The sequence below is a fragment of the Hemicordylus capensis genome, chromosome 6 (genome assembly GCF_027244095.1).
Source record: "Hemicordylus capensis ecotype Gifberg chromosome 6, rHemCap1.1.pri, whole genome shotgun sequence".
Classification (NCBI taxonomy): domain Eukaryota; kingdom Metazoa; phylum Chordata; class Lepidosauria; order Squamata; family Cordylidae; genus Hemicordylus; species Hemicordylus capensis.
In genome coordinates, this window is record NC_069662.1 from 140743820 (window position 1) to 140771701 (window position 27882).

At 42.4% G+C, this 27882-nt stretch overlaps 1 protein-coding gene and 2 long non-coding RNA genes across 5 annotated transcripts in view; 1 reads left to right on the top strand and 2 right to left on the bottom strand.

The window, feature by feature from the left end:
• Positions 1-330: 330 nt before the first annotated feature.
• On the bottom strand, positions 331-11976 carry LOC128329456 (uncharacterized). The gene is made up of 4 exons (XR_008309655.1): positions 11546-11976; positions 3885-3950; positions 2758-3524; positions 331-2317 (listed from the first exon to the last, which is right to left on the bottom strand). It is a non-coding gene; the product is annotated as an uncharacterized LOC128329456 (long non-coding RNA).
• Positions 11977-12075: 99 nt separating this feature from the next.
• The window catches only part of ARMC3 (armadillo repeat containing 3), a 102534-nt gene continuing 86727 nt past the window's right edge, over positions 12076-27882 (top strand). For all 3 annotated transcript variants that reach the window (XM_053260701.1, XM_053260703.1, XM_053260702.1), the window contains exon 1: positions 12076-12232. The gene's annotated coding sequence lies outside the window, so the exon portion shown is untranslated. The remainder of the gene's footprint in view (positions 12233-27882) is intronic.
• The window catches only part of LOC128329458 (uncharacterized), a 118349-nt gene continuing 107399 nt past the window's right edge, over positions 16933-27882 (bottom strand). The window contains exons 3-4 of the long non-coding RNA XR_008309658.1: positions 18433-18545; positions 16933-17005 (exon numbers count right to left, since the gene is read on the bottom strand). This is a non-coding gene — a long non-coding RNA (uncharacterized LOC128329458). The remainder of the gene's footprint in view (positions 17006-18432; positions 18546-27882) is intronic.

A 27882-nucleotide genomic window follows, 5' to 3' on the forward strand; every position in this document is an offset into this window, starting at 1 on the left:
CTTCTTGTTCCTTATTGATTCCAATGCTGAAATTACCATCAAAGTTGCAAATTTTTGCGCTTCTACAGCATGTGTTCTTAGGAGACAGTTCGTTAAAGGACGTAAGAACTGCCCTGCTGTATCAGGCCAAAGGCCTGTTAAGTCCAGCATCCTGTTTCACACAGTGACCCACCAGATGTCTCTGAGAAGCCCACAGGCAAGAGGAGAAGGCATGCCCTCTCCTGCTATTGCTAAACTGGTATTTAGACACATCTTGCCTCTGAGGCTAGATGTGGCCTGAAGCCATTGAGAGACCTGTCCTCTATGAATTGGTCTAAGCGCCTTTCAGAGCCATCCAAGTTAGTGGCCATCATCACATCTCTTGGCAGAGAATTCCATAGATTCACATACGTGCGATGTGAAAAAGTATTTCCTCTTGTCGGTCCTAAATTCCCTGTCCTTTAGTTCATACTATGACCCTTGGTTCTAGATGACCCTTGGGTTTGTTGTGTGTAAGAGAAAAGTTTTTCCATGCAAAACTTTGCACACCTCTATCATGTCTCTTTGTAGTCTCCTCTTTTCCAGACAAAAAAGCCCCAGATGCTTAAGATTTGCCTCATAAGGAAAGTGCTCCAGGCCCCTGATCATCTTGGTTGCCCTCTTCTGCACCTTTTTCAGTTCTATAATGTCCTTCTTAAGATACAGTGACCAGAACTGTACACAGCACTCCAAATGTGGCCACACCATAGATTTGGATAAGGGCATTACAATATTAGCATTTTTTATTTTCAGTCCCCTTCCTAATGATCCCTAGCATGGAATTTGCCTTTTTCACAGCTGCTACGCACTGAGTTGACACTTTGAATGAGCTGTCCACCATGACCCCAAGATCTCTCTCCTGGTCAGTCACTGACAGTTCAGACCCCATCAGTGTATTGCCCAATTTGTATTGCTTTACACTTGCTTACATTGAACACATTTGCCATTTTTTGGCCACTCACCCAGTTTGGAAAGCTCCTAACAATTGCTTTTGGATTTCACTGCTCTAAATAGTTGAGTGTCATCTGCAAATTTGGACACTTCACAGCTTACCCCAACTTCTAGATCATTTATGAGCAAGTTAAAGAGCACTGGTCCAAGTACAGAAAGTTAAGTTTCCAGCTAAGTGTTTTTAAGGTATAGACTGCTGATTTTGTACTGCTGGGGTGATGTATTGGTGTTGTTGTTGGTATATTTGTTTTGTATTTTTTGTTGACTGGTCTTGGACCATAACAAAAAGATTGATTGATATTCCCTGGCATCATGAAAGCAAACACTCACTGAGCTCTTTAGCCCCTACCAATCTGATGATCTTGTGGAAGAAGTGGGGAAGAATAAAATTGTGTAAGTTCACCTCCTTTTTTCACAACTTTTTGCAGGGATGAAGAAAGTAATTTGCATGATATTGCTCTTTCAATGAAATAATACACCCATCTTGATGAGGAGTTGCACATTCATTCTTATATATGCCAGTTTCTTCCTGTTAGAACAGGAAAAAAGTTATTTATTACCAATCTTTTCAAAGTTATATCAAGCAAGGTGAATGAGGAAATTTTGTGCAATATGTTAGTAAATCATATTCATAATTCATAGCTGATCATAAAACATAAAGTGATTGATGCCTCTGGAAGAAAATGTGAGCAAGACTCCTCTCAAGTATGCAATCTGGCAAATAATAATGCCAGTACTGATCATTCAGGAAATGAAAAATAGCTTCTTCAGCAGGGTGCTGCTTTCTGTGTATGTGGAAAGATTATTTCAGGAACCAAAAAGTATACAAATTTTCTGATGCTGAAATCTTTCAAATATGTTTGTCTTTGATGTACAAATATGTGCTGCTTTTAAATGCCTTTGCAAAATGAAGATAGAAGATGTTCAAAATTATTATGGGTTTCAAGTTTTCTGAAAAGTCACACTTGATTTATTTCATGTGAATCTGCATTAAATAAATCTGGGCAGGATTTCTGGCACTCGCGATAATGCTTTTAAAACCAAGTATAAACTGCATACATTATTTTGTTTAACTAACTAAATTAAAAAAAAACTTATGTGAACTGTTAAGATATGGGTGTGCATATTAGGAACACAGGAAGCTGCCTTATTCAGAATCAGACCATTGATCCATCTAGCTCAGTGCCATCTAGCTACACTGATGGGCAGTGGATCTTCAAGATTCCAGGCAGGATTCTTCCCCAGCTCTACGTGGAGATGCCAAGGATTGAACCTGAGGCCTTCTGCATGCAAAGCAGATGCTCTGCCCCTGGCTACAGCACCATCTTTGTTTTTATACTGGCATCACCTGCAATAAGAACAGATAGGAAGAGAGGAAAATAAATGAGTGCTGGATCAAGCTGCAAGTAAGTGTATACTACAAAGGTTGAATGTGCAGTGGAATGTGCATGTATCCTTCTCATAAACCACCATGTAGATTAAATAGGTAGCACTCACACACTTCAATGAACAGAAAAAAGTTCCACATTCACAATGGGGAGGGGCAATTTTTGCCAACCTCCTCTTTCTGCTTCACCCCACCTTCCAAAACTATATCCCTGAGGGTAGGGGAGCCCTCAGGTGCAGATTTTGGGAGACTGCAGGGGCAGCAGATGTAAGGGGTGTATTGGCAAAATTGCCCCTCCCTCCTTGCATGATTGGAACTTCTTTCAGTTACTGAAGTACTCATTTGGATGCTGCCCAGAGTTTCTAATTTGGAACTTAAAAGGTTTTAATTAAAATGCTGACCTCAAAAAATTGATGGAATGATTTACTTCAGAAAGCAGAATCCATGGAGTGACTCAGACACCACTCAGATCGATGCATCACTGGTTAGGCTGGATATAAAGTTGGGATGGGGGAGAGAACATAGGAAAGCCAAGTGGCTATGAAATGCAAGAGGCACGACTGTTCCAGATGAAGCTTAACTATATACAAGATGAGCACAGACTTGGGGCAGTTATAAACAAAATAGAATCACAGCAACCAAGTAACAAAACAAAGCAACCTACAAAAAGGGGTGAGGGAGAAAGCAAGCAGAGTTAAAACAATAAACCTAAGTACAATCAAATCAGCTAAAAGTACTAAATGGCACACATACAAGAGTACAGCAAATCAACCAAAGTTAACAAAAGCAGAACAAACAGACCTAGATCTAACAGTCAGAAGGCATTCTATAAAGACAATTTCAGGGCAGGCCAAAAGGCTCTTTGAAAAAAAACAGGTTTAAAGGCATTCAGTAACAATATCGTGTTTTTAGTTTTGCATTGCTAATTTAACGGCTGTAGTAGGAGAAGAAACCCTTGCCTCAACTGGGGCCTAAACAAATAGAATCAAGCATGCCATGCCAGTTTTCTGGCTCAGCAATTTCACACTGGAATCTCCCTCTGACATTTATTTGTTGAAGAATGATGACTTTGGGGTCAGCAGCAAAGTGTCCTGAAGGACTGAATGTTTTCTGAATGTTACCATTTTTGATTCAGATTTGTCCATGTATAGAGACTGATCAATTTGCCCTATAAAGACAGGAGAAGAACATTGTTGGTAGATGATGGTGTATACACTGGAGGATAAGAGGTACAGTAAATTGAGTCTCTTATGTTGCAGTTGATGTTATTACATCCTGTAATAATGATAAATAGATTTGAGGACAGAAATGGCAATTGAATTTGTTTTAGGGCAGTGCTGATAAAAATACCTCCCCCCGCACCACATCCATCAAGTCCTTTCGGGGCGGGGGGGATTGAGGAGCTAAGACAAATTTCACCAATTTTTGTTTATGCAGGGACAAATTTCTCAAAATTTGACAAGAGTTGCTTAATGAGGCAGTGCAGAAGTCCTTTTTCCTCCCCACTGCCCCCCCCACAACTACGCACCTGTGCAGAGAGAGGGAGCAGCAAAGCTGGTAGTGCTGTAGGTTAGTGACCAATTCTTGCTGCCATCTGAAAGGAATAGTGTGACATCAAAACGTATTAACATTTTTTTTAAAAAAAACCATCCTGTAATGCACTGGGAATTGTGCACCATTGTGGTTCTGCAAAATTCATTCTAGGTTTTAAAAAACACATGATAAGTATGAGGTCAGTTGCCAGAAAGTTGTACACTGCTAGCATTGCTGCATCTTGTTCAGGCTGAGCCTAGGTCTCTGGTTGCAGAGCTAGACAGGAATCCAGGAGGAATTCATACCTTGGACAGCTTCCAGAAGAAAGGGGTCAGAACTTCAGACAGCTCCAAGCAGGACATCAGAGGTGCTGAGTGTTGCAACACAAAAGGGATGTTGACCCAGCATCTACTTGGAACGGAATACCATTTTTTATGGCTACTGCTGAGGTAGAGTGGATTAGCCTTACATCTTCCCTGGGAACCTCCACTTGGTCTGGCAGATCCTTAAAAGATTCCTCTTAGTCAAAGGATGAAGGCTGGGCCGTGTTCTAAAGACTTAGTGGGGTACTAGTTCTGGTTCCCCTGGTGTAGGGGGCTGGTGGTGTGGGTGACCCAGATCTGAGTCATAGGATCTTCTCACCCTCTCTCATTCCCTGAACAGTCCACTTCATCCCCCAGTTGGCAGGGGGAGGTCCCAGATCTGGGGTTATGGCTTGCTGCTACCACCGCGCTTGTATTGGCATGGGGCTAAGATGGTTAAAATGAAGACAGAAAGTTTTTAAAAGGACTTCCATGGCACTGCTGATTAGTCTTTGTTTCCTAAAACTTTTAGACCTTTGCCCAGGTGTGGCTCATTCTTACTCTTCTCGCTCTATCCTGGCTACACCCTCTGTCTCACCTTGTCTAATCATGGCATTAAGGAGCCAGCATGATGTAGTGGTTAGAGTGCTGGACTAGGACCGCGGAGACCCAAGTTCAAATCCCCATTCAGCCATGATACTAGCTGGGTGACTCTGGGCCCGTCACTTCTCTCTCAGCCTAAGCTACTTCACAGGGTTGTTGTGAGGAGAAACCTAAATATGTGGTACACTGCTCTGGGCTCCTTGGAGGAAGAACATATAAATATAAATGCAAAATAATAATAATAAACCCCAGGATCATGGGTTGGTCATTTGCCAGGCACCAAATGGGAAGAGAGCTGGTCTTGTGGGAGCAAGCATGAATTGTCCCCTTAGCTAAGCAGGGTCCACCCTGGTTGCATATGAATGGGAGACTGTATGTGAGCACTGTAAGATATTCCCCTCAGGGGATGGAGCCGCTCTGGGAAGAGCATCTAGGTTCCAAGTTCCTTCCCTGGCATCTCCAAGATAGGGCTGAGAGAGATTCCTGCCTGCAACCTTGGAGAAGCTGCTGCCAGTCTGAGCAAAATGGACCAATGGTCTGACTCCGTATATGGCAGCTTCCTATGTTCCTCTGAACTTAGCACATGACCAGCCTGCACGCCCAGGGTTACTGCCGCAGCAGTAAGGCAAGGCAAGAGAGAGGCAGACAGGACAGAGTGAGGAAAGTGAGAATAAGCCCCACTTGTGGCTTATTCTCTGCCCTGCCCAGACCCATCCCTACTGGCCACCACTGCATTCACTTTTAACTACTACTGGAAAATGCTGAATGCCCTCTCCACACTTTTGCCACCTTTAAATATGGTGGTGCAAATGAGAAGATCAGTAATTCCTGTAGTACACTATTCCCGTGTGCCAGTCTGGTCATATGTCGTTCTTTTTTTAGAAATACCCAATGATGTTATTTTCAACTATTTTCAACTATTTTTAACTGTTCTAGTTGTTTGAATTTTGGTATTATTGTTTTAACTTTTGTGTAAACCCACCATGACATGCAAATTTTTGACAGCATATTTATGTGCCAAATAAAATAAATAGAAATACATCTGAAGGAGTTTGTCCCTGTTTGGGGAGCTGGAACAAGTGCAATGATTTTGGCTACAGGCAATGGAACATCTGGGATGTCCTGAATCAAAAAGGGAAGTATATAGATATGTTTGTGGTCAGTGAATTTCTGCTATAAGGAGGTGCTTTTATAGCCATTGCATAATTGCACAGTATTGTCCAAAAGATGACAGCATGCTGAATGGTGCTAGTGCAAGCTCAGGAGGGGTGGAAGATCTTGAAGTTCTTGTGAAATTTCTCAAGAGTCTTCTGCTCTTGAAGCTGAAACACAATATAGCTGAATGTCAAATAATGATGGAGATAGCAAATATTCACTTATTAGTCTCTATCAAAATTCACAGAGGATACTGAGAAAAATGTAGGGGAGAAATTAATTTCAGTCTCTACCAGACATGCCCTGTAGGATTACTATTCCAGACGTTCTTTGTAACAGCATTAAACAGGAACTTCTGTTATTTTGTTATTAGCAAGAAAACATCAGTTCTTACTACAATTGAGAGCTGTTTTCTCATGGCACACAATCAGGATCCAAGATTCTCCCAAAATTGCTTTAAAAGAATCAAATGAACAGCAAAACTTCCTTGAAATGAAATAACACAGGGAGAGAAACCACATTATGAACACTAAAAACGGTTTCTGCAAATGGTAATGTATTTATATCACTGAATATATGGAGTTACTTTCTCTTCTGCCTGGAATATGAACTGAACAGCAAATGAAATATGGACATTGATGCTCAAATGGAAACATTATTGTTTTCAGAAAATGCTTTCTATGCAGTTTTAACCTGACATTCAGCTGAGAGAAAGAGAGAGAAACTGAACAGTGTTACCGGTGAAAGTTGGGTAAAATTTGAAATGAAAGCTTTTCTTGAAAAATAATAACATTTCCATTTAAATATAAATCAGATCTGCTCCCCCCTCTCCTTTTATGCTTTTTATGAACAATTTGGTTTTTGTAGTTTTCAAAGGGGGTGACAACTCAAAAGAATGTGAATTCCACCCGCATTTTCCCCAGCAGGGGGACAATCTAAGGGTTGGTTTTTTTGCATAAACCCTTTCCCAGCATTTTCATGATGCAAATAAAATGTGAAAACAGATGGCTAAATGAAACTCAGGGAAAGAAAAGAGATTAAGGTTGTAGTTGTCTATAAAATGTTTATGTGATCTTAAAGGGTTACTGTGGCTAAAGTGGCATTCAGAGCGTGACTAAATAAATTCGACAGGCTTGGATCTAGGTGGTTTTTCCTTTACTATCTTAGATGAAGTAGGTTTAGAGATTCTCCATTTATGTATTATTTATTAATTACTGCCAAGCATTTCCCCCCCAATTTTTCAGTGTTTCCACACCCTAGGTAGCTTACATGTGAATAACAAATGTGCCCTAAAATCCTTCTAGTATCACAGTGTTTTCTGGCATGCATTCTCAATCTCTCTCTCTTAGATGTTTCTCAATCCACTTTTGATATAACCAAGTTACACATCAAAATCACAGTAACATGGCCATTTCTATCAGCATATTACAAAGAATATTTGTTTCCATTCCAAAAACCAATAAATGGATGCCAGTTATGAAGCGAACAGTCTCTGAATTCTGCCTTCTGTCTCTTAATTTAACAATTCCACTTAACTTTCCCCCTTTCTTTCATGTATAGGATGCATTGTCCTTGCATTCTGTGCTGGGGTGGTACAGTTGGAGTTCCAGTTTCATGTTTGTGTTGCAGGCAGGTACTCTTGCTCAGGCAGAGTACCTGTAACAAAGAGGATTCTGAGAAGACAAATGTTAGCAAAGTGCTCTACCCATATATGTTTTGGGTGTAGCAGGCTGTTTGTGCAAAATGTTGCCTTTTAGTGCAAAGTGCCCTTTCTCTGTGGTTGCCAAAAGGAAGAGCCAGGCAGCACTCCCTTGGCTTACCCATACACTGCAGAAGGTCTCCAGTGGCCTCAAACCTAAAATGCAGAGCTCTGTCAACATTCAGGATATGAAACCATTTACATCCTCCAAACTGTTGCACATTGCACAAGGTGTTGCTACTGATCTGATAAAGCCTGTGTATGCCACAGCTGTGTCATTCACAGGAAGGACAAAGCAATCACAATCTCAATGGCTTCTACAGTGCGATGGACCTGAAGCCCAGAATGAATGCATTCCCCCCAACACACACACACACACACACTCTCTCTCTCTCTCTCTCTCTCTCTAATGATGGTAGCTATGAATTAGTTCTAGAATCCCATCATTTGATTCTATGAGCTAATCATAATGTGAGTCAAAGGATCAGGTAGAATCTCCCCACCACCACCCCTTGCTTTACACACACACAAACAACACACACACACAGCATTCTACTTGCAATTGCCAGATGCTTTTACTGATAGTAGTCTGCAATATTAGCAATACAAATATGTACCAAGAGAGCTCCTATGACAGGAGCATATTATTTATACTATCCACTTAACACTTTACTTTCCCACTAAGACAATGGGAGGCCTTCACACAATTAAAAACCTGTGTTTATTTTATTTTATTTTAATTTAATTTAATTTATTTTTATTTATTTATTATTTTATTTATTTTATTATTATTATTTAAAAACCTGTGTTCTACTTAGGTTTGGGAGCTGCGTGTGCTCAGCTTTTGGTTGTGTGGAGGCAAAGTAAGAGGAAAACCTGGGTAGCTTTTCCTCCTGTACAATCACTTCTACCCAGGTTCTCCTCTTACCTGCTTCCACACAATCAAAAACTAGGAGCACACATAGCTCCCAAACCCGGGTAGGGTGCAGTTTTTGACTGTGTGAATGATCTCTTTGTGATCCTGTAGCTGACTTTATGTCTGCTTCTTACTGTCTTGCTGACGGATTCACAGCCAGCATTGACAAAACTGCTGGCCATGCCAGAGTATGTATTCAAGATTGTTTTCCTCCTTTGGCACAAATAGTAGTTCAGTTCTATTACGAGACAATGCTATGAATCTCTCTGCTAAAGGCTGTTGACTTTGTCAACAACATCACATGAAACTGAACAGCTACTGGAGAATGGGATAAGAACCAGGATGTTTTTCTACACTCATCTATTTATTCAATAGATTATTGGACTTGAATTTTATTATTACAGTCAGTGACCAGCAATCAAAAAATAAAATAGAAAATAAAATTAGAGTAAAATAAAATCAAAAAGAGGACTGGGTGATAAGAGTATCAAAAACATATACATACAGAAGTCTCAATTACAGTTCATCAACTGCTCCCTTCTCTGTTTGCATGCTGCTGCCCAGAATCTTGCTACAACTGCTGTATACTGGTCTGCCAGAAGAAAGAAAGTGTAATTCTCTTCTGATCGACCTGGCATGCTTTTTATAAGTGGTTCAGTCCAGGCAATGCAAATGTCCCTATAAGCAGTATAAAAGCACATGAGATGGACTCAATATTGCCCAAACGCATGGACATAGCCAGTTCCTGAGTGGTATTATCTTAGATCTGCCATCCAAAATGGCAGAAGGCAGGGCATTAAACCAGGCCAGCGAGAACACTCTCCTCTGATTTAGAGGGGTCGAATTTGTAAGGTACATCACTGGCTGAGGGTAGTGTGAGAAGCCACCAGGAATGCTACTAAGGTTAACAAGACTTACATCAGATTGGTTCTCCATATTCATAATATGTTGTTTAATAATTTCTTTGGTGGCATCATGTCCCAATAAAAGTAAATATTGTGGAGAGAGGCCATATCTGCCCAATTTGTCATGAAGGCTCTTACACCAATTAGAATGGAACTCATTTTTCAATACCAGGGGGGACCGGCCCTGATGGCAAAAATATAATTTGAGCCAGTAATTAAATGTGTGAAGCCACCCCTGGACCTCGACTCTGGTTAGACCCATCTCTAACCACCTTAAGTGGCGCAGTGGGGAAATGCTTGACTAGGAAGCAGAAGGTTGCTGGTTCGAATCCCCACTGGTATGTTTCCCAGACTATGGGGAAATACCTATATTGGGCAGCAGCGATACAGGAAGATGCTGAAAGGCATCATCTCATACGGCATGGGAGGAGGCAATGGTAAACCCCTCCTGTATTCTACCAAAGAAAACCACAGGGCTCTGTAGGCACCAGGAGTCGAAATCGACTTGATGGCACACTTTACCTTTAAGCATAGGATGGCATTTGAAACACATCTAGGCACCTGGAATATGGCACGAAGGAATCTAGACTGAAAGACTTCTATGGGTTTGAAGTTGCAGGTGGAATAGATCTGGACTCTGTATAGCATTTGTGCCAATGTTTTGGCCTGGTATACCTTGACAGCTGTTGGGATAAAATAGCCCCCTCTAGTATGGAAGGATTTTAGTATAGCAGATGCACTCCTCTGTGTACTTGCTGCAGCATGTTCGCATTGTGTACCCCATCATATCATTTGCGTGGAAAACTATGCCCAAGTACTTATGGCTCCTAACCTGCTCAACCCTACTCCCATTAATTTGACATTTGTGTTCTTTTGGCAAATATCACAACCCTAGTCTTTGGGGTATTTATGACTAGAGGTGGAGAAAGATATTTCCATTAAAGGAATTTAAGCAGCAAGGCTCTCTTCCAAAAGATGATTAAAATGTTACCTCCACATAGCAATTTGCTAATAGTTTTGTGCTGATATTGTTTATCTTGGCAAAAATGAAACAAAGGGAAATGAGTCCACAATTAAATTATGAGGGTTGCAAACACCAGATACCATTAGTGGGTACCTCCCCACCACACCAAAAAATCCAAACCCAAACCCCAATATTAGGATGTTCAAGACCATATTCTTATGAATATATTACTCTGTGGTTTCTAACTACCTCTTGTAAACTCTTATCCCCAATGTCATCACATCTTGTAGATATGAAACTGTAATCCCCTCTAAGAGATGGGAGTGCTCAGGTATGCATAAACATGTGTGTGAACTTAAGTGGGATAGTTTAATGTAGCATTGTTTTAATGTAGCAGTGTGCACTCTGCTAGTTAGTGAAAAGGTATCACCATGGCAAGTGATTCTTGAAAGAATTTGTTATCAGTAGAAGATCAGCAGAAAATGGTGGATTGTAAGATAGGAGAGTTCTTGTCTGGAAGAGAAGGATATATGATTTCCACTGACTGGATGCTGGCACAGTGGTATTCTAACATTTTCCACAATTTAACAGCCTGGCTTTTCATTTTTTGAAGTTGGTAAGTGTTCTCTATCCCATGTTCCATCCTGTTAGCTGCTGCTTTGAACCTATTTATTTAAATATTTAATGTACTCTCTATATAAGGACAAGCATATAGCTTCTGCAGTACAATCTGCATGTAACATAACCAATGGAGGGGACATAACCAATCAACAGTGGAGACACAACCAATGGAGGAGGAGAATAGGCAGCCATCAAGAGATAAGAGTAATGGAGGAGAGGCAAAAAACTGCAAGGGGATAGTAGCTTGAGTAGTAAATAAAATCCTGGCTGACACATCCTTACTAAATTTACTAGAGGAAATACCTATCTTGTCCTTTTAATTTCAATGGGACTCAAATAAATTTAGTCAGGATGTCAGCCACTGAATATTAATGAATATTCTCTACATCTCTAGGGACCCATATACACATTTTTAGTAACTTAACAACACTTTTACATGCACAACGGAAAGGGGAGGGAAACAGAATGTTTAAACGGATTATTGTGCTCACTTCCTATGCGCGCTTCCGGATGGGCAAGATCCTAATTCACAATGTTGTTCCGAATTAATTAATCTGTGATTACGGTATATATGCAAAATGGAACACACTGGGATGGCGGCGGTGACCACGTTTTAAAATCGGATTGAAATGCATGATATCAACGGAACAAGAATCTAGCTATGAGATTCCACCCCGCTCCCCCGAATGTTACTTGCAGTTCCGAAAAAAGAAAAAGAAACAAAAATTCCTTCCGTTTAGCATCAAAATTCCTTTCTTGTAGCATCAGAGGGAATATGAGTTTTAAGACAAAATACTGCATCCTATTTCTGATTTATAGCACACACCCCACCCGGAACGCTGCTGGAACTGAAGCGGTTTTCCATTCCAAGGCAAGATGATGAGGTGGGCGGGGGGCTGAGTGAGACCGGACAGAGCGCCGGCCTCAGACAGGCTTCCAGAACACCACAACTGCGCACGCGCCAGCAACCAGCCGCTGGCTATTTTCCAGGTGGCGGCTGCTCCCCTCCCGCCTCTATGCAATACGGGTCCAGGAAGCTCCTCCAACGCATGCGCTTTGGCGTCTCGCACCTGGCGGCGTTACCTAGCAACAAAGCGAGACGCGCTGGAGAAAGAGAGAGAGGTGTGAGGTCTTGGGAACGGCTGCCCGTGTAGACAACCGGGTACAGATCGTGCCGAGTGAGTGAAGTTTCCCCGGGGTTTATAGGACTGAAAAGCTGTCTGGAAAGAGGTTGGGAAGGGGACTGTGCTGCTTGTTCCCGACTGAATAACGAGTATCATGGATCTCCAGAAACTTTTCCATGCAGCGTTATTGAGCAGCGGAAATCCCACGGCTCAATAACGCGGCGTGGAAAAGTTTCTAGAGACCCAGCGATAACCACTTCATTGTCTTAGCTATTATTAATTAGAAATATCACTTGACCAAAGAAATCTAAATTGATATTGCATCATGAGTTTTAACTGATAATTAAATTTGCAAAATTAGCATAGAAATAAATCGACTTCAAAGGTTTTGAAGAAAATGGCATTATTTGTTTTTCCTATTATGCGCTCATGTCAATAATCATATCATATACTGCTTTTCAACAAAAAAAGTTCTCAAAGCAGTTTACATAGCAAGAAAGAAAGAAAGAGAATAAAAGGATGGTTCCCTGTCCCCAAAGGGCTCACAGTCTAGAAAGAAACACAACAAGGGAGACACCAGCAACAGCTACTGGAGGGATGCTGTGCTGAGGCTGGAGAGGGATAGTTGCTCTCCCCTGGCTAAATATAAGAGAGTGCCACTTTTAAAGGTGCCTCTTTGCTGGGAAGTAATAAGGTAAAGTGTGCCGTTGTGGTGCAGTGGTTATTAGAGTGTGGTGTAGTGGTTAGAGTGCTGCACTAGGACCGGGGAGACCCGAGTTCAACTCCCCATTCAGCCATGATGCTAGCTGAGTGACTCTGGGCCAGTCACGTCTCTCTCAGCCTAGCCTACTTCACAGGGTTGTTGTGAGGAGAAACTTAAGTATGTAGTACACCGCTCTGGGCTCCTTGGAGGAAGAGCGGGATATAAAATGTTAATAATAATAATGATAATAATAAAAAGTCAATTTAGACTCCTAGCGCCTACAGAGCTCTGGTTTTCTTTGGTAGACTACAGAAGGGGTTCACCATTGCTTCCTCCCGCGCAGTATAAGATGATGCCTTTCAGCATCTTCCTATATCACTGCTGCCTGATATAGTACCAGCAGGGGATTCAAACCGGCAACCTTCTGCTTGTTAGTCAAGCATTTCCCCACTGCTCCACTTAAGGTGACTTTTGTAGGTAAGTACCAGGCACCATTCCAGAAGAGGCATTCCAGAATGTTTCTTCTAAGAAGGCACCTGTCACCCAAGGATTTGTAATTGCTTACATTGAAAATAATTAAATTTCCACCCACCCCTACTCTGGTGCTGTGTGATTAGTTGGAGCACCTTTTTAATCAGTCCAAATATTTTTAGTGGCTTTATCTAATAATCTAATCTACTAAATATTGCAGCTTTAATTATTATGTTAATTATTATGTTTAGTTACCATAATTAGCAAGCAACAAAAAAAATTAATCACTGTGCTGGAATGGTGGTGCTGGTTGATAATAGTATATTAGGACAGGAACAGATATGCAATCTGGCCTCAGATATTTAACTGAAATATGTAATTAAAATGTACAATATGCATCCTTTTAGTCTGGCTGTTTCACTATGCACATCGTTCTTTCCCATCCCCAATAAATGTCCACCCTCAATGCCTCAGTCTGTGCACATCCCTAGCACCTTCATTTTCCCTTTCATGATGGTGTATGTTTGTTTTGTGCAGCACAACATTAACATATATATAAGCATACAAAAAAAATTGTGCAGCCCAATCCTAGCATGGTTATTCAGAAGGAAGGATGTTAAAACCTATCTGTTTGGCCTGGCCTTCCAGGGTTTTTAAATAGTTGTAATTGGTTTTAATCTGGTTTTCAGGGTTTTTTTAAATGGTTGTGATTGTTTAATTACTGTTTTATGATTTTTGTTTTAATTGTAAACTGATTTTAATGGTTTTATTTTAATTGTAAACTGCCCTGAGCCATTTTGGAAGGGCAGTATAAAAAGCGAATAAATAAAGAAATAATAAACTTGACGTGACCGCAGCAGCCACATTTGTTGTCACACATCTGCCCAATTTATCTGTGAGGCATGTTTGTAAAGGATAAGAAGGGTCTAATTTTAATGTCAAAAGGGCACAAGGATAAAGGCAGCTCAACCCTCTACTCCCTAAGGTAGTCTACCTCAATTCCTGTGGTTTAATTCAGCCTTATTTTTCTCCCACCCTGGAAACTGATACTTTGTTTAATATTTCAGTGATGTAATGTGCATAGAATTGCAGCTCTAATCCTTAAAATCTAATTGTCTGGATCTCTTTTCTTAGTGCTTTCTTGTATTCATCAGATTTTAAAAAAAATATTTATATTTTTATTTTTGGTCTTCAAATATATTTGGTGCAATACAATTTGACTGAAGTATAAAAACTTCACTCTGCCTACTACCTCAGAATGGGTGGCAGATCTCCCTAAGACTTGCAGAGGACCCTTCTGAGCAGACCTTTCTGTGTGTGTGTGTGTGTTCTGTGTTCTCCTGCACTTGTGTGGATGTCTTGAGACGGCCTGATCAGAGCAGTGCTAGAATAATTAGAGGGAGCAAAAGTAATATTGATAACATTACTGAAGAAGAAACAATGTTTCTTGGCAAATTTGTGAAGAAGAGTTTTGTTCTGGGTGGCAGTATCAAAGCAGTGTGTGTGCACATGCATTCAGAGTGGGACCTTCTAGATTCAACCTGAGCGGGATATAAAATTAACTGAGCGGACATCCAGAAACTTGTGAGCACGCACATGTGTGCACACCTTAGAGGGAACACTGCTAGAAGACATCTGCGTCTGTTGTACTTCTGTGAAATGTTGGGAGGGATCCTATTCCATGTCAGGGTGGATTAATAAGGGCAGTTTATCCTGGTAGCTGTGAGAGCTCAGAAACAGGATGGACAACAACAGCACATAGTCTAGAAGTCTGTTTGGATCCTGCATTGTTGAAATGGGTTCAGGCCCTGAATGCTTGTCTTCTGTGCTCAGCAAAGCACTCTGCTCCTATCCTATGGCTGTGATGTCTAGGTGATATGTTTGCTATCTTTGCTGCTGTTGATATCCATACACTTCTCTCCTCCTTGACTCAGCACTATTGTCCCCGTCATGTCTATCAGGCTCTGCCTCAGCTGAGACCCTGCAAGTTGCTGCCCCTTGTGGCATCCTGATGCACTGCAACAGGCTTTTGAACTTACAGCCCCTAAGTCCCGACCCATGGGATCAGCCACAGAGTCCCCTTGCAACAGCTTCCTGTCTGAAGCAAGCCTTGTCTCCGTTTCAAGGTCCTCTTGGTCCAGGTTCATTGTATCTGTTCTCTCTGGCCTGACTCCTTGGCTTCTCTGACCTTTGGCTCTGTTCTTGACCTCTGACTTTCCGCTTGCTCCCTGACTTATGGTTTGTTTGTCTGGCTCAGCTCTTGACTTTGCTGCCCCTGTCCTATGCCTTGCTGTGTGATGTGGTCAGCCTACCCTGGCTTTGACTCCACCTCTCACCTTCTCTGGTTGCCTGCTGGACACTCTCAATCCTGGTTGCCTGCTGGACACTCTCAATCCTGGCCTTCTCCAGGTCCAGATGGTGAAAAATGTTGATATACATCACCAAAAAACTGGAAATGGAGGATGCTTTTCACCAAAAAAGTCTCCACTTCGGATTAAATTTACATATGGTTAGTGGTATTATATATGCATATTTTGATAAAAATTGGATAATTTGAGAATAAATACAGTTTACTGCTATGAAGCTGATGACCAGGTGAGCTGTTTGTCTGCCCAGTCTGCTGTCTAGGTACAGAGTTCTCAAGGCCCCTGCTTCTTAACTATAAATCCATCTCCTGGTTAGGTTTACCACACACACAGTCCTCTCTCTTCCTCCCTTAGGGGTCACCCAGCCTGCTCTGCCCAGCCAGGTCAGCAACTTCACCTCTTGGCTCCAGGCAGGACAGCCAGCTAGCTTTTATATGCTGCTTTTCAACAAAAGGTTTCACAGTGATTTTCAAAGAAAAATAAATAATAAGATGCTCCCCTGTCCCCAAAGGGCTCACAATCTTCTAACTGAGTAAAGTTAGTTAGCTAACTGCTAATTTCTCACTACCCACACATTAAGGAAGTAAGCTGCACCTGCCTGGCCTACCTATCTGTGCTCCTGCATCACGTGGCTCTGCAACCTGCCATTGAAGCAGAACCTCCATTCTGGCTTCCCCATTGGATGGATGGTCAGTAGGATGCTGGCAGGGGAAGGAGACCGAGGAAGAAAAGCTGCTCATGACAGCAAAGTATTCTGAGAGTGAACAAAATGTTCCAGGTGCTGCCCAGAACTTCAGTCACCATAACAAAGGCAAAAAAAATGTTGCTTGATCTCCAAAATAGTCTCCATTCCTCCTAATGCAAAAAAAGAAAAAGAAAAGAAAGGTGTTCCATCCCCAGAGTAGACTTTTATGTCCTCTATAAAAAGTCCTGAGGAATTTGTGTTCTAGATGATTGGTCTTAATTCACATGTGTAAATTTCCCTTTTCCATATTCGAAAGTTAATATTCATTCTGCCAGCATCACAGCTAGGGATGGCTAAGAGTTCTGTCTCTCTGGGAACATCTGCACCACAGCAGTATAATGAGCCTCGGTCTAATGAATGGCAGCTTAGCCAAATACTTGAAGGGGAAAGAAGCAGGGAAGATACTGATTTATGCAGGCAGATTTTAGGGATTTTGAAAGCAGAGCCTCTCTGGAGCTTATATTTTTCTGATACTTAACAAATCAGTTGAGGTCAGCAGGGTTAGAATCTTATGCTGTCATCTTTGGTACTCAGGGCTGCTGCTGTATTTGGAAAGAATGTCCAAAGAAGAGAAAATTGGTTCAAAAAGGGCTAAGATGGGGTATACTCATTAACAATATAAAAACAGCACTTCTGGATCAGTGGCTAATCTCTCAGAATCCCCCAAGCAGGGCATGAAGATATCAGCCACCCTCTACTGTTTTCCCAGCAACAGGTATTCAGTGGCATGCTGCCTCTGGACATGGAAGGTTTATACAGCCATCATGGCTAATAGTAATACTTAGAATGTGCTAACTCTGGTGCCTGGATAGGGATGCCACATCAGACCTAATTTGTGTAGGCAAATTTAAACAAATTCATGTAGGCATAATTATGTTAAAATGTTAAACAGGCCATGTTAAACTACCTGTTCCTTAATGCTGAACTTGAACAAAAAGAAGGAAAATGGATGTACTTATATAGCTGCCTACTGAATTAGATCTTATAGTCAACCCGCACAGAACATCTGTGCGCTCTTTAGGGGTGTGCTGTTCCCCCCCACTCTCTTTTGCCCCTCCCCCCACCCTCCTGCCCCACTCTCCTTGCCCCCTCTCCCTACCTCCTGCCCCACTCTCTTTGCCCCCTCCCTCCAGCCCCCTCCCCCACTCTCTTCTTACTGGGGCGGCAGCGGGCTGAAAAGTTTCCCTCCCATCTCAGCCTCTGATGCCTCCTGCCTCCGGCGGCCTGGCCGGGCCGGGCCGCCACCTCTTCCATATTTTGGAAGGCCAGGCCAGGCTGTCCCGCTGCCTCCGCCTCCCAGCAGCCAGCTGAGGCCACCTCCTGTGGCTATTTTGTGGCCTGCTCCCACCGCCGCCATTTTTTCTTCCCCCTCAGCTCTCGCTGGGCCCAGGAACTCTCGCAATGTGTCGCTAGAGTTCCGCCGCCAAACTCAGGACATGCACCCGCTAAGAGAATTAATTATATAGATGCCCATCTAGCTGACTGGCAGCAGCTCTAAAGGACTCAGGCAGAGAAGGATCTTTCCCAGCCCCGTTACCTGAGATCCGTTTAGCTGAAGATTAAATCTGGAACTTTCTGCATTCAAAGCAAGTGCTTTGCCACTGAGCTATAGCACCACCATCACAAACTTTGCTGTTGAGGTATCCCTGTGTGTCACTCACTACAACTGTACCAAATTTGGTTCAAATCGGTTAGACGGTCCACAAATTATCCCGCTTGCACCTCAAATGATCACACGTCTGCCATCTTGAATCAGGTTGGATGACATCATCACAGATTATGCCATTGAGCCATCCCTATGTGGCACTCACTAAATCTGTAGCAAATTTGGTTTAAACCGGTTATAGAGGCTCACAAGTTAGCCCTCTTGCACCTCAAATGTTTATGCATTCCCCATCTTGAATTGGGGTGGATGACATCATGACAAACTACACTGTTGAGGTGTCCCTATGTGTCCCTACAACTGTACCTGATTTGGCTGATATTGGTCCAGACATTGTGAAGTTGATAGAGGGGGATACATACACGGACAAACGGAATGCCGGATGATCTCATAGGCCTATTGGACAGTAGGCTAAAAACCTGTATAAAACAGGATAAAAGGATAAAATGATTAAAACAATTTTATGATATAAACAGACCATTTAAATTAATTAATTAAAAGCCTGAGAAGACAGATGTGTCTTAAAGCTCTTTTTAAAAACCGCCAGAGATGGAGAAGCTCTGATTTTGACAAGAAGTGCATTCCAGAGCCCCAGGGCAGCCACAGAGAAGGCCTGGTCCCATTGCCACCAAACAAGCTGGTGATAGCTGTAACTGGACCTCCCCAGATGATCTTAATAGATGGGAGGGTTCGTGATAAAGGCAGTACTCTCTTCGTTACCCTGGACCAAGCTGTTAAAGGTTTTATAGGTAATAACCAGCACTTTGTTTTTCACTCAGAATCAGAAACATATCAACAGCCAGTTCAGTTCTTTTAAGACTGGTGATATATGGTCTCTTTGGATTATCCTGGAGACCACCAGTCTGGCTGCCATATTCTGCCCCAACTGTAGCTTCCAGACTACCTATAAAAGAGCCAGCGTGGTGTAGTGGTTAGAGTGCTGGACTAGGACCGGGGAGACTTGAGTTCAAATCCCCATTCAGCCATGATACTAGCTGGGTGACTCTGGGCCAGTCACTTCTCTCTCAGCCTAACCTACTTCACAGGGTTGTTGTGAGGAGAAACTCAAGTATGAAGTACTCTGGGCTCCTTGGAGGAAGAGTGGGATATAAATGTTAAAAAAATAAAAATAAATAAAGGCAGTTCCATGTAGAGTGCATTACAATAGTCAAGCCTGGAGGTTACCAGCATATGCACCACTCTTCTAAGGTTATTTACCTCCAGAAATGGGCGTAGCTGACATATCAGCTAAAGTTGAAAAAAGCACCCCTGTCCGCTGTACAGTATATGACATTTTACAGAGCAACATAAGGTATCTGCCCTGAGGAATTTACAATCTGTATTTAATAATAGGAGAGACAACAGAAGGAGACAGCAGAGGCAGTTGTAATAGAGGATGGAGTCAAGATGCCTCCAAATCCAAACCAAAAAGTTAAAGTCTTTTAACCTATTTGTGATGCTTTGTCTCTCATACTTCTCATCAGTCTAGCAATGTATCGACAAAGCTGTCCTTTCACAGAAGATATAATGACTGGAGTGTAGTTGTCTATATGAACTGGCTTTGCCCCTATTGGACAATTTTTAATGGAAGTTAGATAGGACTTAATAAGTCTAAGTATTCTTTCATAGCAGATTGTTTCTTAATCTTTTGTTCCTCTGTATTCCTGCTTCTGTCACCTAATGGCGCAGCAGGGAAGTAACTTGCCTAGGGGGCAAGTGTCTGCCGGTTCAAATTTCTGCTGGTGTGTTTCCCACCTATATTGGATAGCAGCAGTATAGGAAGATGCTGAAAGGCATCATCTCATACTGTGCTGGAGATGGCAATGGTAAACTCCTCCTGTATTCTACCAAAGAAAACCACATGGCTCTGTAGTCGCCAGGAGTTGACACCGACTTGACAGCACAACTTTACTTTTATTCCACCTTACTCTTCTACTGTATATCTTAGACCTTGAACAATTGGACACTCATTTAACACTTCAGAAGCAACATCAACCCTGGTTTTAAGAAAGAGCTCAAGCTCTTTGCTGGCAAAAGTAGCATGTGAAGCAGGAAAGCTTGCTAGTGGAGGCAATACATTAATGCAGAGTGTTGGATTTACGCTTTTCTTGAGAAATGGGGGGGAGAGCAGAAAGAACTAATTGATTTTACAGCATCAAATTATAATTGCACATTGCCCAATATTGGAGTTGAGTTAAATCTTGCAGTCACACTATTTTACATCTTTCAGATTTTAAACCAGCTGAGTGGCAGTCTGCAAGTGCTTGCGTTTGTTTCCCAGCTGCATTTGAAGTAGATGTCATTCTGCTTGAAGTTGATACTGTAGAAATCATGAACTAAAGTGTACAGACAACAGACAGACATTTTTCAGTGCAGAGATGGGAAACAGGGCTTAATCTAATTACGCTGACACTTCTTTAAAAAGCTCTTTAGTTTATGTGACCCTGTAATATGATTTGCTTTTGAAGCAGGCCTTCCTAATTTTCTTGATAAAAATGCCCTGCTGTTAATTTAAAGTAACTGATTGAGTAGCTGCCATGTCCCATTTATTTTAGATGCCTATTAAAACACTTTTTCTTAAAGTCTCTCCCTCTTGGGAAGAAGGATTTCACTGTGCATCTCAGCAAGATATTTGAAATCTCACACATCATTTTTCCATTCAGATTGTTTGACACAGCTTGTGTGATCCTCAGGGATTGCGGGTGTAGCTTCTTCTGGAAATCTGACTTCTGCCTCATGAACCCTGTGTTGCAGATTTTGGAATGTGTTTTAGTATAACATGCCATTATTTCGTCTCCATTAATTTAATTTAATAAATGGCTGATGACTATATTTAGTACGGTCCTAAACTCAGTGGAAAATATGTTTCCTTTCTGAAATAGTTCACAAAGTTTTCAGCTGAGGACTAGTCTTGCAATCCGGATGTCTGCTCCTTGGGTGGGCAAAATGTTGGACTTTTGGCTTGAATTATACTTACAAGATGAAGATCTGGTCAGTGTATGAGATTCTAAGATTTAAAATGCCATCAATTTAATGGTTCTTAAAACTGAAGGCTTTTTAAAACCCTAGAATCTCTTATATTTACAAAGTCCATTCATGCACCAAAAAGCATGGACGTTATATGTTAAAGGGCCCGCTTTAACTTCTCTGCTATGTAAGCCATATACATGTCTCACATGTTATGACACTTACACTTTAGCCTCCATGCCTCCCCTCCATGCACATTGCTGTGATTGCATGAGACACCTATTAATTATACAGTTGTTTCCCATGGCCCTCATACAGCCACCATTAACAAAGGCATAGTGTCCAGATCACAAGAAGTAATAGTTCTACTCCTGGGCTAGTTGGATCTCACTTGAAAAACTGGCCAACATTCTGGGCAGTGTAACCTCAATGTTAGCAAGCCACCGGGCCTACCTGCCACACATGTAAAGGCAGTCCTGGGCTGTTGTGAAACTTCTTAAAACAGCACACGGGCACTTGGTTCATGCTGCCTATTTATCTACGACATTATATTCCACTGTTCCTCCAAGGAGCCCAGAGCAGTGTACATGGTTGTGTTTATCCTCACAACAACCCCATCAGCAGTGGTAGCTGGTGAGGGTGGCACAGGGTGAGCGGTGAGAGATACCTCTAAAAGTCTTAGTGGATGATACAGTTGGCACCTGGACACTGCAGGGAGCAGTGGCGCCCTGCCCGGTTTCCTGCATGGCAGCCACCTCATCTAGGGCACTCAACTGGCTGCAGTACATGCATAGTGGCCAGGTGAGTGTTGTAGGCAGAGTGGCTGCTACATGGGATGTCAGGCGGAGCACTGCTGCTCCCCGCAGTGTCCTGGTGCCAGCGGTATTGTCCGTTCAGACTTCTAAAGGTATCTCTTGCTGCCCTCACTGGCCGCCATTGCCTGTTAGGGTTAGGCTGAGGGATAGTGACTGGCCCAGAGTCATCCAGTCCATTTCATGGCTGAACGGATTTGAACTGGGGTCACCCTGATCCTCCAACACTCTAACCACTACACAACAGTGGCTCTCAGTGTGGAAACAATGGAAGTATCACAAAGCAAGTGCCTGTGCACAGTTTTAAGGAGTTTTGTGACAGCCCGCCTTTGCGACAGTCCCAGGGCTGCCTTTTACGTGTGCGGCAGCCACACCAGCTTGCTAATGCCAAGATTACACTGCCCAGAATGTTGGCCATTGGGTCCAATTTGGGCACCACATTTTATGAAGGACATTGATCAAATGAAACTGGTTTAGAATAGGGCAACAAATCTGATGAGAGGTCTGGAATCAAATCCTGTGAGGAGCATTTAAAGCAGTTGGGTATGTTTAGCCTGGAGAAGGCTAAGGGAGATTTGATAGCTACCTTCAAATATCGGAAGGGCTGTCACAGAAGAATAAATTGACTTGTTCTCTGTTGCTCTTGACAGCAAGACTAGAACCAATGGGTTCAAATTGCAAGGAAGTAGATTCAGGCTAGAAGTTAGGAGGAATTTCCTAAATGTAAGAGCTGTTAGTCAATAGATCAGTTTGCCTCACACAGTGGTGAGCTCTCCTTTGCTAGAGATTTTCAAACAGAGGCTGGATGGTCATCTGTTAAAGATGCTGTAGCAGATTCCTGCACTGAGTTGAATTAGAAGGTTCCTTCAAGCTCTAATATTTTATAATTGTACGAGTCACAGTTCTCACAAAGCTCTCATAATCACAATGGAAAGACTAGCTTGCGAGAACTGCTACATTTTCTGACCAGCAAAATATTGGGATCAGAGTTCTGGGGAAATGCAGCTTTCCATAACTCAAAGTATTACCCCTGCTAACTGAGCAAAGAGACGCCTTTTAAAGTGGTGATATTTAGCAGGGGGAATGCAACTGGCCCTGTCCAACTCCAGCATAGCATCCATCCAGTGGCTGTTGCTGGTGTCTGACTTATGTTTCTTTTTAAATTGTGAGCCCTTTGGGGACAGGGGACCATCTTATTTATGTATTATTTGTTTTTCTATGTGAACTGCTTTGAGAACGTTGGTTGAAGAACGGTATATAAATATCTGTAGTAGTAGTAGTAGAACCGTCTTCATAATAAAGTAACATCATAATAAAGTAACAATGAGCTACTTTCAGAAAAGACGTTTAGCCCTTTTTTCCCCTTAAGAAAACCTATCTTCTGGAAGAGCCTACAACTGTCTGAGGCAATTCTCATGACCAGTGAAAAGCAGGCTAAGGGAGCTTAGCCCGCTTTCCACAGACTGTGGGAACCACTGGGCTCACAGGTGAGCCCGGTTTCCCCAAAGTGGGTAACCCGCTTAAATACCCCTCTCCTTAGCCCAGGTTTTCTGATCGTGTATTGCTGTGGCATGGCAACACATGAGGAGACACCTGTTGGGAGGCTACAAGCATCCTCCCAGGCTTGAGGGTCTCTCCAGCATGCCCCGGGCGCTCATGCGGGGCATCCTGGAACTTCCAGGGGGCACGCGGTCCCCGATCCCTGCAGCCCCCGCTGGCTCCGTGATGGAGCCAGCAGTTGTGTGAGCGGCCGCCCTGGCTGCCCAGGGCTGCAGCCTTGATTGTCTGGCATGTCTCACTGATCGTGAGACTCGCCTCTCTGTCTTCTTAGTTTCTGCCTCAATGCAGTTTTCATAAAATAATAAAATAATATTAAGCTGTTTGAATCATTACAATCTAATTCAGAAACAAGTAATCAGGGAAGAAAAATGGAAAACCATTAGCCAACTTTGTGGGTTAATACGACAATGAATTTCTAAGATTTCCTGAAAAGGATTCAAAACTCCTAGGGAAAGGTGATGTTAGCTGCATAAGTGGATCAAGGAGTGAATAACTGCTGAGTAGCTCACCTTCTATCCTTTTCTCACTGCCTGTTCTCTAGAGGAGGCAATTGCCCTCAGAACTGACCTCTGATTTCTTGTTAAAAAGGGTAACACATCTGGCAGTGCTTTCACTTTTATGTTTTGCTTATTGCTGCTCATTGGGCTTTAGGTTTTTTCTTCTGACATCTATGCTTTTAGAGATGGAGGGAAAATAAGGCAAGTAGTCACTGAAGTGTAAGTATAACTGTTCAGTCCCATCACAATCTTGGTGTTTTTGCCTGATATTAAAAGTAGATGGCTTGCATTGTACAGAACACATCAAAGGAACATCAAAATAGCATCGCGTCTGTAGATATGAAAGGATATTTATTGTTGTCAGCATGAGAATTGCAGACTGCATATATTCATTGGTCATAACAATCTGAGATCAAAGTTGTATTGAACATTCTATTATAGAATGTGATGTTCTGAGTTGTTATAGAATGTTCTTCATAATTGACAGAGACTTTCAAAGTCTTTTTTTTTTTTTTGCCTTTTAATTCTCCAGTAATACAACTTGGATGTTAAGGTATGTGTGCAAATGGGCCACAATACCCATAGTGCATCATTGTGTTCCCATCTCTTAAGTGTTGTTTTTTTTAACTGCAGCTGCTGTGGGGGGGGGGCAGTCTGAATCAGGAGAGGGTTAATGCTTTTCCCTTGCAGTGTGGTCCAGTTGAAAATAGCCCTCCTCTGAAGCTGTTATTTGCCTTGATAGAGAAGCTGCCTGCAAAGTATTATAATTTTTAAGTGAGAAAATATCTGTGAAGTTAGCAGATATCTGAATTTTTGAGTGTGTACACAGTCACTTATACATGAAGTGAGCCTTCATGTAACGTACAACACAAGTGTACACGTTCATGGGCTGCCTAGCTTCCAGTTCCACAGTCCTTGTGAAAATCAAGTATATTTTCACAATATGCATCATATGTGCAATGGCAGTTGTAGCCCAATATGTTACTGTGCATCGGAAATTGCTTTGTAAATAATCCTTCAGAAACATGAGCACTGTTAACAGATGTTTTAAAAAAAACTGCCCTTGGTTGAATTTTATTCTTAGTCTTCACTTGGAAAAGCCTTTTCTTGGAATAAGATGCTTTGATAAGGAGAAGAGAGAATATTTAAGCTCCGACTAGATGTCACCAGCAGCAGCAGCAGCAGCAGCAGCCATATTTGTTCATGTATCTGACCCATTCACATATAAAAAAGGGGTGTGGGCAGGGCCAGTGACAGAGGTCACCATGGTCAGGTTTCTGTCTCAGCAGGGGATTGACTGCTAACCCTTGTGGACCCCTGGTTTTGCTGCTCCTCATTTTTGCTGTAGTTGCCTGTTCACTTGCACTCTCTGAGTGAGGAAGCAGCAACAGGAGCGAGGAGAAAGAGGAGCAGCCTCTTCTCACTTTCATCTCTGGTCAGCCATGTGGATTGGGTCCAGGTAAAGAGGGCAAGTGAATGGGCAGCAACAGCAGCAGCAGCAAGGAGGAGGTGGCCACAGTCAATAAAATGTAGCATTTGTTTAGGTTTTTTTTTAGTGTCCCAAGTGCTTCCGTACAACCCTGTAAGGTAAATACGTATTATTATCCTCATATTGCAGCTGGGGAGCTTTTCACCAAAAGACGTATGTGGGTAAGGAGAATAAAACCCTTTCCCACCTTTCCTCACCATGCGCTGTTGCTTCAGACGTTTTTCTCCTTGGTGTAGCTCACTTTCCCCTATCAGAGCCTCCCACTTCCCCATTAATGTGTGAGGGGCAGATGTGGTGGCCTTTGTCATGTGCAGTTTGACCCTTACTCTGCAGACTGAAAATTTTACCTCACGGCCACTGCTTCTATTCATATGATAAATGGAAAGACTGAAGTAGACAGTCACACCATTTAAAATAGGACTAGCCGACCCCGCACAGAGCATCTGTGTGCTCTTTGGGGCCGGCGGTTATCTCTCCCCCGCCCCCTTCTGCCACAGTCTCTGCTTCCGGGCCCAGCCACCTCTCCCCCCCACTGCCACTTCTGCCTCCCCTTTCTTTCCCCCTTCCTGGGCCTTGCCGCCACTGCAGCCGGGCTGGGCCCGCCACCTCTGGCCTCCAAGGCTGGGCCCGCCGCAGCGGCAGCAACCAATCCTCCTGGGTGCGCCTCAGCCAATCAGGCGCATCTGCCGCCCAGCCAATCAGCTGGGCGCTGGGACACACATTCCAAGGCACACCCAGGATAATTATATATATATAGATAATATCCTGCTACTCTTTGTCCTTTTTGGAGTCAATCTGTGCAGTCAAGAAGGCACTGTCTTCTGGGATAGCCTCTATTGCAGTATCTTAGTCTTGTTCATGTGGACTCCACTGGGAAGGTTAAGCTCTAAGCCATATTTTCTCGTGGGGCGTGCCTGCTAAAGATAGAAGCAAGATAGGCCTGCACAAATGGAGGAGCAATATAGCCACTGTGTTAATAAACCAAAGATTTGCATAACCATGGGGAAACTGCACTAGTTTCTCAGTTGCTCAACGTCTATTTACATTTGTGTGATTAGCAGAGATGATTCCATTTCCGTAGTATAATATGCCCACTTTGGAGCTGCAAATAAACAAACACATTTCTTGTATGTTGCTTTAGATTTGAGAATGCAGAGCAAACTCAGTGAACTAGCAGAAGGGGAAGATGAATATATTTGAATCCTAGGTATAGGCACTATAGTAAAGGAGGCAATTAAGTTCCTGAAGTGAGGCCAAAAAGCAGTTAGCCCAATGGCTTTATAATTGCTTCATATTTATGCGTGTTCCTACACATTTTAGTGCTCTTAATTGCTGTCAGACTCAAAATACTTGGGGAAGAAATGCAGTTTTGATTTACCAGAGTAGTGTATTCAGAAAGTATATGCTTCAAATTACGCGAAACAACATCCCAAGGTGAAAATTTGATTCTCCAGCACCACTGAGCTTGTGCAGTTATACCTTGCAGTGAGCAAATGTTCAATACAGTGAGGTTAGGCACTCACTTAACACAGGTGTAAATGAGAGCACAAGGTCAATAGCTTTGGAGAATCAATTCCATGATTTTAAAATAAGTGCTTCTTACATACTGGTTCACTACATTTCCTGCTCTGAATCCATTCAAATTCTGTTTTTCAGAGGCACAGTGAAGCCTTTCTACTACATCTATGTAATAACTTGGAGAGTGTTGGCACATTCAGGGAGTTAATACTGTAAGATTCTGGGCTTATGATCACAGAGTCAAAGAAAATTGCTATCACTTGTAGGTTCGGAAGCCTAGATGCTCTTATCTATAGATTTTTATCAGCAAGATCACTGGAGGAAAGAAAGTCAAGGTACTAAATCAATATATTTAGTGAAATGCCCACCCATTAATGGAGATGTCAATGGAGTACCTTGCTGATTGGAGTGAAACTACATTTTGGCAGATGTGTTTCCAGGCCCACCTCAGTTCACATGAAGGCAGGGTTAGGATTTTACATTGGAAAACAGACAGATGGGAGTGCTTACCTTACTGATTCTCCTGCTTGCTGATTCTCCCTTATAAATCCCTCCTTCTAGGTGTTTTGTTATGACATCTAGTCTCAGAACCGGTTGCGGGGGGGGGTGGGGGGTGGTGGCAAATGGGAAAGGTCACATATTTCCCTCTAGCTTCTCCCCAACCTTAAAACACTCCCTAGTTAGTGTTTTAAGGGAAACATGGGTCTGGGAATCCTTTATTTCTGTTGTAATTGAAGGCAGAAGTGAAGCACAAAACGCTAAGCTAGTTTCTTCTGTAAAAATGGTATTTATGTATTTAAATATATTTTCATATAATAATTATTGTGTTATATTTCTGTTTTGGGCATGCAGTTGAGTTTACCGCACAGAAAAATTAGCTCTGTAGATTCCAATGTAAAAAAATATAATTTTA